Raw genomic sequence first — 12,463 nt, 5'->3', positions numbered from 1 at the left:
GAATGAAAAATAGTCACATCATGGCATTAACTATAATAATATTTCATTTCTAATGGTAATAATGTCATCAAACCACCTCAAGTTTTGTAGATTTTAATAACCAATACACAGCTGTACTCAGAAAATTACACACCGCAGAATCAGACCTGTAAATTATTTTTAGTAAGTCTTGAAATTTTTAATAACCAATTGAATTTCAGCTCTAAATATGTCAGCAATCCTGCAGGTCATGGCCTTCGTGTAATATCCTATTGTTTATTGTAGTATGTGTTTTGTTTTATATTGAAATGCAATTAGTTCTCAAAACTGACGAAAGATGGATTTTGGAAAATAGGAAAATGATGTAGGAAAATTGACATTTCACTGAAAACTACTATTTTTCTGAAAAACGTTGGGTTCCAAGCTTCAAAATGAGGGGTCATTTATTAAAATCCGTTAGCCGAATTCTCGTAATTTCCATTACCAGTTCAAATTGTATACTGGGTGTTCATTTCAAAGTGTGTCATGACGTCACTGTTGGTGAGTCAGCGATTTGAAGCGATTTTCAGCTTTTATGTCATAGAAGTTGCCTATTAATCAAGGCGTTCAATCTGAACTTAAGAACGTGTACGGTATAACTTGAACGTCGTAACAACAGATGGCGGTCTGTACGGTCTGTGTGCTACCATAACCTCTTTCGAACTGTGTTTTGCGCGGCCAAGTCGTACGCAGGGTATTTGTTATCATCGGTTGCGTACGGCAACATTCCACAATACAAATCAAATGCTCCGTGTCCATGTTGACCGTCGAAGTTAATGTCAACAAATACGTAAGTAATCGTCTTAACCCTCTCCCCATATCCCGACAGTAAGAAAAAACTCACCTCAGTACATGTTTCCAAACAGTTCACATTCCTGGCACTATAGGCGTTACCGTACGTATCGGTAAGTACTCTTCAGAGTGAACGCCGTACTTGCTAGGTAACTTCTCTTGCATATAGGTAATTCGCCTTTGCGGAAGTGTAGGAAGATTGAATTCTCTAGGCTCATCAGCTAGCCACATGACGACATACAGCGAGCCATGACACACTTTGAACTACACCCAGTATATAGATATAGATATAGATTTTCGTGTCCATAATAGTTAAGAAGAAGTATTACGACTATTAGATCTGAGATTCACGAGTTCGAATATTATGTTGAGCGATATAAAATTTCTCAGTGTGACTTCTGTCTGAATCAAGTAAAATTTTAGGTCGCATAATGTAGATTTACGTTATAGAAAAGAAAGAAAATAATTTTCATCCTTGAATGAGAGGTCTCGAAGGTTTGCTGGTCGTGTCTCGTTCACATGAAAATTCAACTTTGTTCGTCAACATTTAGCTTGTTATGGAGGACATTAAGTTCTCTATTAATAATAATAATAATAATAATAATAATAATAATAATAATAATAATATAATAATAATAATAATGGTTTATTTTAACTGGCAGAGTTAAGGCCATTCGGCCTTCTCTTCCACTCAACCAGTATGATAGAAAATTACTACAGTACTATGAATATAACATAATTAATACAATACAATACAATACAATTCAAAGCAATACAATACTACAAATACAAGACAATATAATACATAATTAATATAATACAATGACAATTCTTTTCGTCTTCACAACACCAATAAAATAATTATGTAATAATTATTATTATTATTATTATTATTATTATTATTATTATTATTATTATTATTATAACAATAATAGTAATGATAGTCATATCTAAATTAAATTAAATTACTAAGCTCGATCACAAGTATAATTTCAATTTGACTGCGCCCGTAAGAAATCGTTTAGCCTTTTCTTGAAAGTAGTTATTGTCTGGCAGCCCCTAATCTTCTGAGGTAGAGAATTCCATTCACGGGGAACTAAGACAGTAAAAGAGGATGAATAGTGGGATGTTCTATGAGCAGGAATTGCTAGGATTTGGCTCTCCTGTGACCTGGTGTTTAGATTGTGATTGGAGGATAAGTAGTTAAACCGGGACCGAAGATAATTTGGAGTAGAAGTGTGGAGAACTCGAAACAGAAGAGAGAGCGAATGAAGTGTTCTACGGTTACTAAGTTGCAGCCAGGATAAAGATTTGAACGAGGGTGTAATGTGGTCAAATTTGTGAGCATTGCTGATGAATCTGACACATATTGTGCACACGCTGCAGCTTGTTCGAAAGGTCAGTTGTCAAGTCTGTAAGTATTACGTCGCAATAGTCAAACAGTGGTAGTGCGAGGGTTTGCACTAAAGTCTGTTTTAATTCTGGCGGGAGGAAGTTTCTGAACGGGTTAAGAGAATGCATGGTATAGCTCACTCTCTTGGATATTTCCTTTATTTGGCATTCCCAATTTAAATTTTCGTCCAAGAAAATGCCGAGATTTCTGACGACGGAATGGTAGGGATACTCTCACGTCATAAAAATGTAATTCCTCATACTTCAAACCTAGCAGAGTCCAGGAAGTTATCGTTCTTCTTTTTCCTGAATGGTGCCGCAAAAGGTGTAATTAGTCCTATTAATTGGTCCATTGTGCGCTGCATCCACGGGCATTAAACAAACAGGCTGCACACAAGTATAAACACGCGCTTGTTGGCTCGTTTAATCCTCTTGAAATCCTCAAAAGCCAACTGGCAGTTCCCCAGGTGTTTACACATAGCTTAATCTAATGCAGGACATGTGAGGAAGAGCCTGGAAGAGTTGAGACCCAGTAGAAAAACAAGTGATAGCCCAGTACTACTGTTTCTTGTCACCATAGACTGCGATACAGTTTATATATTTTTGGTATGATAGTCACAACTGATCAAGTGGGCACGAATATATACAGGGACATCATTTTAGTTTTACTTTAATTTTTATTGTACCTGAGTTTTTTAATATACTTCACTCCCACCCCTTCTACTAATGAAGTTCAACCGTCCTCCACACAGATCCAAGACCGCATATACAGTCATAGTAGCCTTACCGTCACAGTACGTTCCAAAAATATGTTCGCTTTTTCCAATGACGAAAGAGCTTTCAATATTGCATCATTTTCGCACAGGTACTGTCGTCCATTTGCCTACGTCGCATTCCGGTTTTCCCCACCAGCTTCTATTCGCCTCTCTGTAAAGGCTAGTGGCTGGGCTGTCTTAGCTCTTTTGTGAAAACATTAATTTACGTTAGGAATTTGACGTCTACGTAATATTATACAACTGTTTAAAATAACTTAAATAAAAGGGCCTCGTTAAGTAATTAACTGTCACGTGATTTCCCTCCTTTCTACGATCCTACGATATAACCACTTGGACGGACAGTAGATAGTATGTCTGAGTCATTTTATCTTTTCGGATCGAGCAGAAATGAAGATTGAATTTACAGTACGTAAGGTACTCTTTTTCAGAGTAGGTACAGAATTATTTCAACATGAGTTACTAGTACGAAGGACGAAACTGGTAATTGGAATTACACACATTAGAACTGATGTCTGTATCGAAATTAACCACCACCATTTTGAAAAATGTGTTTAAATACCCATATTATGATTATTTTTCAATTTAACTTCATTCTCTATAGTGTACGCTAATGTGCTGTAGACAGTATAATATACACTGCATAATGAATACGTCCGCATGGACAGCTCAGTTCGTGAGTAAAAACCCTCATTGTTATACTGTAATGTATTTTGATTAAACAAAACCTAATGAAAATTATCAAACTCAAAAGCGTGATATTTCCTAGTTTACGTAAATGGATGAACTACTTTTCTTCCCTCCTGTACCTAGTAAAGTGATTTGTTTGTATATTACGCCATCGAACTCCAGTCGGGGAAGAGGGTAGCAACCGTTGATCCAAAGGTATAGCCAGGTTAATATCAGAAATGTTAGTAAAAATAAAATGATGTCCCTGTAGTATCACATAAAACATGCTTAAATACTCACAGTAATTTAAATATTACGAAATATTATGTGTTGAGAAACGCTGGAAAATGCTGGGTTTGCAGTGAAAATCTACTCTTGGGCAGAAAACTGTGGTGTGGATGAATGAATGAATGAATGAATGAATGAATGAATGAATGAATGAATGAATGAATGAATGAATGAATGCATTTTTCGTTCTTGTTGAATAAATTCAGTTTTCAAATCAAATGTGAGTATGAGACTCTTTGATGCCAAAGCTGGGACTGATATTTTGTCGCAATGTTTGCTGTTTACAAGATTCAGTTTGATCCCAATAGTCACTTTTAACGCAAGATTTTAGTGGTTTAGAGGACGTTCTGAAGCCTAATCATGACAGTTGTATGCAGAGTTATATTTGAAGAATGCATGGATACAGGAAGCTCATTTTCGTTATCAAGAGGACAAGAGATGTTTTGAAAATGAGCTCTTCAATTACAGAGCACAACATCTGTCTCATAGTGATTTCTATAAATTTTCATACAAGAGGGTCCCACGCCGTGGCGTCGCTGTCTAAGGCATCCTGCCTAGGACTCGCGTTACGAAATGCGCGCTGGTTCGAGTCCTCATGGGGGAAGAAATTTTCTCATGAAATTTCGGCCAGTGTATGGGACCGGTGCCTACCCAGCATCGTGATGCACTTGGGGAGCTACGATAGGTAGTGAAATCCGGTTGCAAATGCCAGATATAACGGCTGGGGGGATCATCGTGATAACCACACGATACCTCCATTCTGGTAGGATGATCGTCCACCTCTGCTGCGACATGTGGGCGTGAGGCCAGCAGCCGGCTGGTCGGTCTAGGCCCTTCACGGGCTGTAGCGCCACGGATTATTATTATTACTATTATTATTATTATTATTATTATTATTATTATTATTATTACTAGCCGTACCCGTGCGCTCCGCTGCACCCGTTAGAAATAAATATAAAGTAATTACATAATTAAAATAGGACGTTTGATCCAGGGAACATTCGTGTTTGATAGAAGGATAAATCGTTTAATATGTTACTTAATTTAAATTGTATTTAAAACATTAAAATGCGATCATTTTGATCCAGAGACACTCATTTGGTGCAATGACAATTCCTTTAACATGTTTCTTAATTGTTATTACCAATTATTTTTGGAAAAGCGAAAATTAACAGAAAAATTTTGGCTAGGCCTACAGATTTATTATTATGTTTATATTATATTATATTATATTATATTATATTATATTATATTATATTATATTATATTATATTATATTATATTATATTATATTATATTATATTATGTAAAAAGTGTCTTGATAACGGATGTACTCGAATTAGAAAGTTTTTAATTTGTTGTGGGAGCTCTTGAATCTCAGGAGGAACAGCTTTTGCAACAGCGCAACATAATCTGCTTGGCTCATTACCCAATTTTTTTGCATTGCATTTATTGCATATGTATTTTATGTATTTTAACACGATTCAATTGAGCATAGTTAAAATTTGAATTATAAAATAATGGATTGCTAAGCTAACGTACTATTACTGCATACTAAATCAATACACTCTCGTTGTTCGTTAATTCTCTGAGATAAAAATGAATATGTTCATAAACATTTACTTACTTACAAATGGCTTTTAAGGAACCCGAAGGTTCATTGCCGCCCTCACATAAGCCCGCCAGCGGTCCCTATCCTGAGCAAGATTAATCCAGTCTCTATCATCATACCCCACTTCCCTCAAATCCATTTTAATATTATCCTCCCATCTACGTCTCGGTCTCCCTAAAGGTCTTTTTCCCTCCGGTCTCCCAACTAACACTCTATATGCATTTCTGGATTCGCCCATACGTGCTACATGCCCTGCCCATCTCAAACGTCTGGATTTAATGTTCCTAATTATGTCAGGTGAAGAATACAATGCGTGCAGTTCTGTGTTGTGTAACTTTCTCCATTCTCCTGTAACTTCATCCCGCTTAGCCCCAAATATTTTCCTAAGCACCTTATTCTCAAACACCCTGAACCTATGTTCCTCTCTCAGAGTGAGAGTCCAAGTTTCACAACCATACAGAAGAACCGGTAATATAACTGTTTTATAAATTCTAACTTTCAGATTTTTGGACAGCAGACTGGATGATAAGAGCTTCTCAACCGAATAATAACACGCATTTCCCATATTTATTCTGCGTTTAATTTCCTCCCGAGTGTCATTTATATTTGTTACTGTTGCTCCAAGATATTTGAATTTTTCCACCTCTTCGAAGGATAAATCTCCAATTTTTATATTTCCATTTCGTACAATATTCTGGTCACGAGACATAATCATATACTTTGTCTTTTCGGGATTTACTTCCAAACCGATCGCTCTACTTGCTTCAAGTAAAATTTCCGTGTTTTCCCTAATCGTTTGTGTATTTTCTCCTAACATATTCACGTCATCCGCATAGACAAGAAGCTGATGTAACCCGTTCAATTCCAAACCCTGCCTGTTATCCTGAACTTTCCTAATGGCATATTCTAGCGCGAAGTTAAAAAGTAAAGGTGATAGTGCATCTCCCTGCTTTAGCCCGCAGTGAATTGGAAAAGCATCAGTTAGAAACTGACCTATACGGACTCTGCTGTATGTTTCACTGAGACACATTTTAATTAATCGAACTAGTTTCTTGGGAATACCAAATTCAATAAGAATATCATATAATACTTCCCTCTTAACCGAGTCATATGCCTTTTTGAAATCTATGAATAACTGATGTACTGTACCCTTATACTCCCATTTTTTCTCCATTATCTGTCGAATACAAAAAATCTGATCAATAGTCGATCTATTACGCCGAAAACCGCACTGATGATCCCCAATAATTTCATCTACGTACGGAGTTAATCTTCTCAAAAGAATATTGGACAAAATTTTGTACGATGTCAACAAAAGTGATATTCCTCGAAAGTTACCACAGTTGGTTTTGTCCCCCTTTTTAAAAATAGGTACAATTATGGACTCCTTCCATTGTTCTGGTACAATTTCCTTTTCCCAAATAGCAAGTACAAGTTTATAAATTTCGCTATATAATGCGCTTCCGCCCTCTTGTATTAATTCTGCTGGAATTTGATCGATACCTGGAGACTTGTACTTTTTCAGATTTTCTATCGCAATTTCGACTTCTGAAAGCGTGGGTTCGGGTATAAATGGCTCAGCAGTTTGTATTTCAATTTCGTCCCGATCATTTCTATTTGGCCTATGTACATTTAGTAGTTGCGCAAAATAGTTTTTCCATCTGTTTAGGATTGATGGAGAGTCTGCAAGCAAGTCACCATTCTCATCCTTGATCACGTTTACCCTTGGCTGATATCCGTTCTTAAATTCCTTTATACCCTTATATAAATCTCGAATGTTTTTATTCTTACTATTTGTTTCTACCTCATTCAGTTTTTCCTTCAAGTAACCTCTCTTTTTATTCCTAAGTGTACGACTTGCTTCCCGTCTTTCATTGAAATAATTATCTCTCTTCTCCTCAACTGGATCCTGTAAGAATTTCAATTTTGCCTGTTTCCTTCTTTCTACTACCATGCCACAATCTTCATCAAACCACGGTTTCTTTTTCTTAGTTTCATAATAACCTATGCTCTGCTCAGCTGCAATTTTGATACTATCTCTGATATTTTCCCACACGCTATTAACATCTAATTCTTTCTCAACTTCGTCGGAACTTTCTAAAGTGGCAAACCTATTCGAAATTTCGACCTGATAATTTTGCTTAGCTTCCTCGTCCTTTAATTTCAAAATATTGAATTTAGTAATATTAACTTGTTGCTCTACTCGCTTGGCTACTGATAATCTTTCTCTTAATTCTCCAATCACCAAATAATGGTCAGAATTACAGTCTGCACCCCTGAAAGTTCGAATATCTACTATACTAGTATGTCTCCGTTTATCTATCAAGATGTGATCTATTTGGTTGTGTGTCAATCCATCTGGAGAAGTCCAAGTATATTTATGTATATCCTTATGGGGGAATGTTGTACTTTTGACAATTAAATTTTTCGATGTGGCAAAGTTGACTAATCTAACTCCATTGTCACTACTAATTGCGTGTAGGCTCTCTTTTCCAATAGTTGGTCTAAAAATATCCTCCCGTCCTACTTTAGCATTGAAATCCCCCAATAAAATTTTCATGTGATATCTAGGGAAATGATCAAAAGTATGTTCCAATTCCTGATAGAAGCTATTCTTTATATGGTCGTCTTTCTCTTCTGTAGGGGCGTGAGCATTTATAACTATGATGTCGCACCATCTACCCTTAAGTACTAAATATGATAACCTGTCACAAATAAATTCGACCTTTTTTACTACTGATTTTATTCTTTTATGAACAAAGAATCCTGTTCCTAATTGGTGATTATTGTTTCCTTCCCCATAATACAACAAGTAATCTCCTATTTGTGATATGCCATTCCCATCTAACCTAACCTCTTGTACTCCCACGAAGTCTATTCTATATCTAGCTAGTTCTTTAGCTACTAATGTTACCCCTCCTGTTCTATAAAGACTAGTTACGTTCCAAGTGCCAATCTCAAAACCTTATTCCTTTGCTGTGGTCGTGCCAGAAAATCAGTCCTATTATAAGAAATACAGGAAATGAATATACAGAATAACCTATCAAGTTTTCTGTGCGTAAGAAGCTATTTTAATCTTTCCTGTCCTCAATTCACTCAGAAGTTACTGTAATAACATTAAAGCATTATGTCCATCCAGAGAAACTACACTTTCTAATGATGAAATAATAATTAATTATACAAATCGGTTAATTTAGCTTCTGATATTACTTCATACAAACACAGAAACATTGTCTGTAGCTATGATTCATAACTTTCGACTGTTGTGTCCAAGGCCCCATATAGACGAAGTCATTTGTTTTCTATTTCAATACACCGCCTTAGATGGCAGTTATTTTAATTTTAAAACTCATTTATCTCATTAAATATCAGTCCTATCAAAATTTTTCAAAGAATAAAACTTATCAGAAATCATTTTCAAAGAAACGTTTGTTATGTAACATTTTTCAGAAAAATCAATAATAAGCGAGATATTTCGATTTATTTAATTCAGGCCCCCTTATAACCCCCCTTTTAAATACTGTATTTTGAATGCCATATAGCGTATAATCTAAGTTACAACGAACTTAATTTATATTCCAATTTTCATCGAAATCCGTTCAGCCATTATCGCGTGAAAAGGTAACAAACATACAGACAGACAGACATACAAACAAAAATTTCAAAAAAGCGATTTTCGGTTTCAGGGTGGTTAATTATATATGTTAGGACCAATTATTTTTGGAAAATCGAAAATTACCAGAAAAATTTCGGCTACAGATTTATTATTAGTATAGATTATTATTATTATTATTATTATTATTATTATTATTATTATTATTATTATTATTATTATTATTATTATTATTATTATTATTCATACAAGAGGACAAACTCTATGAGATGACACGATGAACTTTCTACGAAACAAACAAACAGGTTGGCTTAAACTAGATAAGAAAAGAAATTTACATTCACTTCTCTTTCTCTTCGAAATCTTGAACTCTTCTATTCCTTCGTACCTGTCGTCTCGCTTCACTTACCTTTCTCCCCACCACAATCTGAACACACGCTCTCACCATGAAACAATACTAACAATACCATCCCATCGCACCTCCTCATACTCATCCTCTTTCACAATAGCCCTGCCAAGACTCTGGAATTCGTTACCTGCTAGCATCAGGGACTGTCGAAATAAAATTCAATTCAAACGCAAACTTACTAGGCACTTGGTCAGTAATTGAGACTCGTTCAGACATGGTTTCTTGTAAATAGTTCTTTTAATCTACCACAAAATATCTCAATATCCGGTAATTTCATCACTATAGAATTTTGTTATTGTAGGTTTAATTTGTAATTTAGTAAATACAAAAATATTCTTTGTTCTTAACTTCTATGATAAAATGTCTAGCTTTCATTAATCAGGTATTCTTGTCGTACTTTAATTTTTATTGTAATTGTAATTGTAAATTTAATATTAATGTAATCTTATTGTTCATGTTATAGTTGTAATCCCCTGGTAGAGGGGCAGAGAAGGCCTGACGGCCTTATCTCTACCAGGTTAAATAAATAAATCTATACTAAATCTATACTATACTAATCCCTAAACTTTATAATGCCGCGTAAGAAGAACTCCGCTCTTATACAGAAGGAAAGAATCCTTCCGCTCCCGCATATAAAAATATCTTAGTTTGTGCCTACGCCTGGATCATCAGGTACAGCAGAACCCGATGAGCTGTGGAATCGGCATTTATCTTCCTGGCATTATCGGAGTGCGAACTGATTTTACAGTCTGCGGAGAAGAGCACCGATGATAATGTAAAGGTTTTATAGAGGAAATAAAACTTGTATCGGATGAAACATGCCGTTTACAGCAAGTCGTAAAGCTAGTTTAATGGTAAGTCCAGCACTTACTTTATCGCCGAATATAATTGCAGTAGTATGGAAATTCTCTGTTACAAATCAACTCAGCGCAGAGTCCGTTCTGAAAGAGCACACAACTTGCCTGCAGCAGTCTCTTATCACAAATTGAAATTCGGTAGATTGCTATTAAAACATTTGCAATGCACGTTCCTGCCACCATTTGTCATTTTTATCTAAGTATGATGTTTGATTGAGACTTTTTATAATTAATGTAGCTCTGAATCACATATTTCCTATTAGAACGCCAAATTACTGATAAGTATTATTCTAGATTTTTGGAGAAATCGTAACTGTTCCCCCTGTTCACTAAAAATATTCCTGACTATTTTTTGTTCACGGGCGTAAAACATGGTAACTGATATTTCTCAACAGATGGCAGAAGTATAAAGGTTTTACTTTCCTGGTAATTATACCAATATTATAATAAATCCATAAACGATTAGGGAAAACACGAAAATTTTACTGGAAGCAAGTAAAGAGATAGGTTTGGAAGTGAGTCCCGAAGAGACAAAGTGTATGATTATGTCTCCTGACGAGAATATTGTACGAAATGGAAATATTGTAAATTTATCTTTTGAAGAGGTGGGGAAGTTCAAATATCTTGGAGCAACAGTAACAAATATAAATGATACTCGGGAGGAAATTAAACACAGAATAAATATGGGAAATGCCTGTTATTATTCGGTTGAGAAGCTTTTATCATCTAGTCTGCTGTCAAAAAATCTGAAACTTCGAATTTATAAAACAGTTATATTACCGGTTGTTCTTTATGGTTGTGAAACTTGGACTCTCACTTTGAAAGAGGAGCATAGGTTAAGGGTGTTTGAGAATAAGGTGCTTAGGAAAATATTTGGGGCTAAGAGGGATGAAGTTACAGGAGAATGGAGAAAGCTACATAACACAGAACTGCACGCATTGTATTCTTCACCTGACATAATTAGGAACATTAAATCCAGACGTTTGAGATGGGCAGGGTATGTAGCACGTATGGGCGAATCCAGAAATGCACATAGAGTGTTAGTTGGGAGATCGGAGGGAAAAGGACCTATGGGGAGGCCGAGACGTAGGTGGGAAGATAATATTAAAATGTATTTGAGGAAGGTGGGATATGATGATAGACAATAGATTAATCTTGCTCAGGATAGGGACAAATGGCGGGCTTATGTGAGGGCGGCAATGAACCTCCGGGTTCCTTAAAAGCCAGTAAGTAAGTAAGGTAATTATACTGTTCCAAGTACAGGGACATCATTTTATTTTTACTAACATTTTTAATATTAACCTGGCTATACCTTTGGATTAACGGTTGAGACCCGGAAACACCGTTTGCTACCCCCTTCCACGACTGGAGTTCGAAGATACTGACGTAAAATACAAATAAATTACTTTACTAGGTATAGGAGGAAAGAAAAGTAGTTCATACATTTACGTAAACTAGGAAATATTGCGATTTTGAGTTTGATAATTTTCATTAAGTTTTTGTTTAGACCTAATCAAAATACAGTACAGTATTAACAATAAGTGTTTTTACTCACGAACTGAGCTGTCCATTCGGACGTATTCATTATGCAGTGTATATTATACTGTCTACAGCACATTAGCGTACAATATAGAGAATGAAGTTAAATTGAAAGATAGTCATAATATGGATATTTAAACACATTTCATAAAATGGTGGCCGTTCACTTCGATACAGGCTTCAGTTCTTTTGTGTGTATCATCGCACTATAGACTATTGTACCTAATTCGTCCTTCGTACTAGTAACTCATGTTGAAATAATTCTGTACCTACTCTGTAAAAGAGTACCTTACATACTGTAAATTCAATCTTCACTTCTGCCCGATCCGAAAAGATAAAATTACTCAGACATGCTATCTACTGTCCGTCCAAGTGGTTTTGTCGTAGGGTCGTAGAAAGGGGGAAATCACGGGACAGTTAATTACTTAACGAGGCCCTTTTATTTAAGTTATTTTAAACAGCTGTATATTATTACGTAGACGTCTAATTCCTAACATAAAT

At 35.6% G+C, this 12,463-nt stretch overlaps 1 protein-coding gene across 1 annotated transcript in view; it reads left to right on the top strand.

Moving 5' to 3' along the window:
• The window catches only part of LOC138708738 (uncharacterized), a 1,008,888-nt gene that overhangs the window by 941,730 nt on the left and 54,695 nt on the right, over window positions 1-12,463 (top strand). The window lies entirely within an intron of this gene.

The sequence above is a fragment of the Periplaneta americana genome, chromosome 11 (genome assembly GCF_040183065.1).
Source record: "Periplaneta americana isolate PAMFEO1 chromosome 11, P.americana_PAMFEO1_priV1, whole genome shotgun sequence".
NCBI lineage: Eukaryota > Metazoa > Arthropoda > Insecta > Blattodea > Blattidae > Periplaneta > Periplaneta americana.
This window is presented reverse-complemented; position numbering and strand designations above follow the sequence as displayed.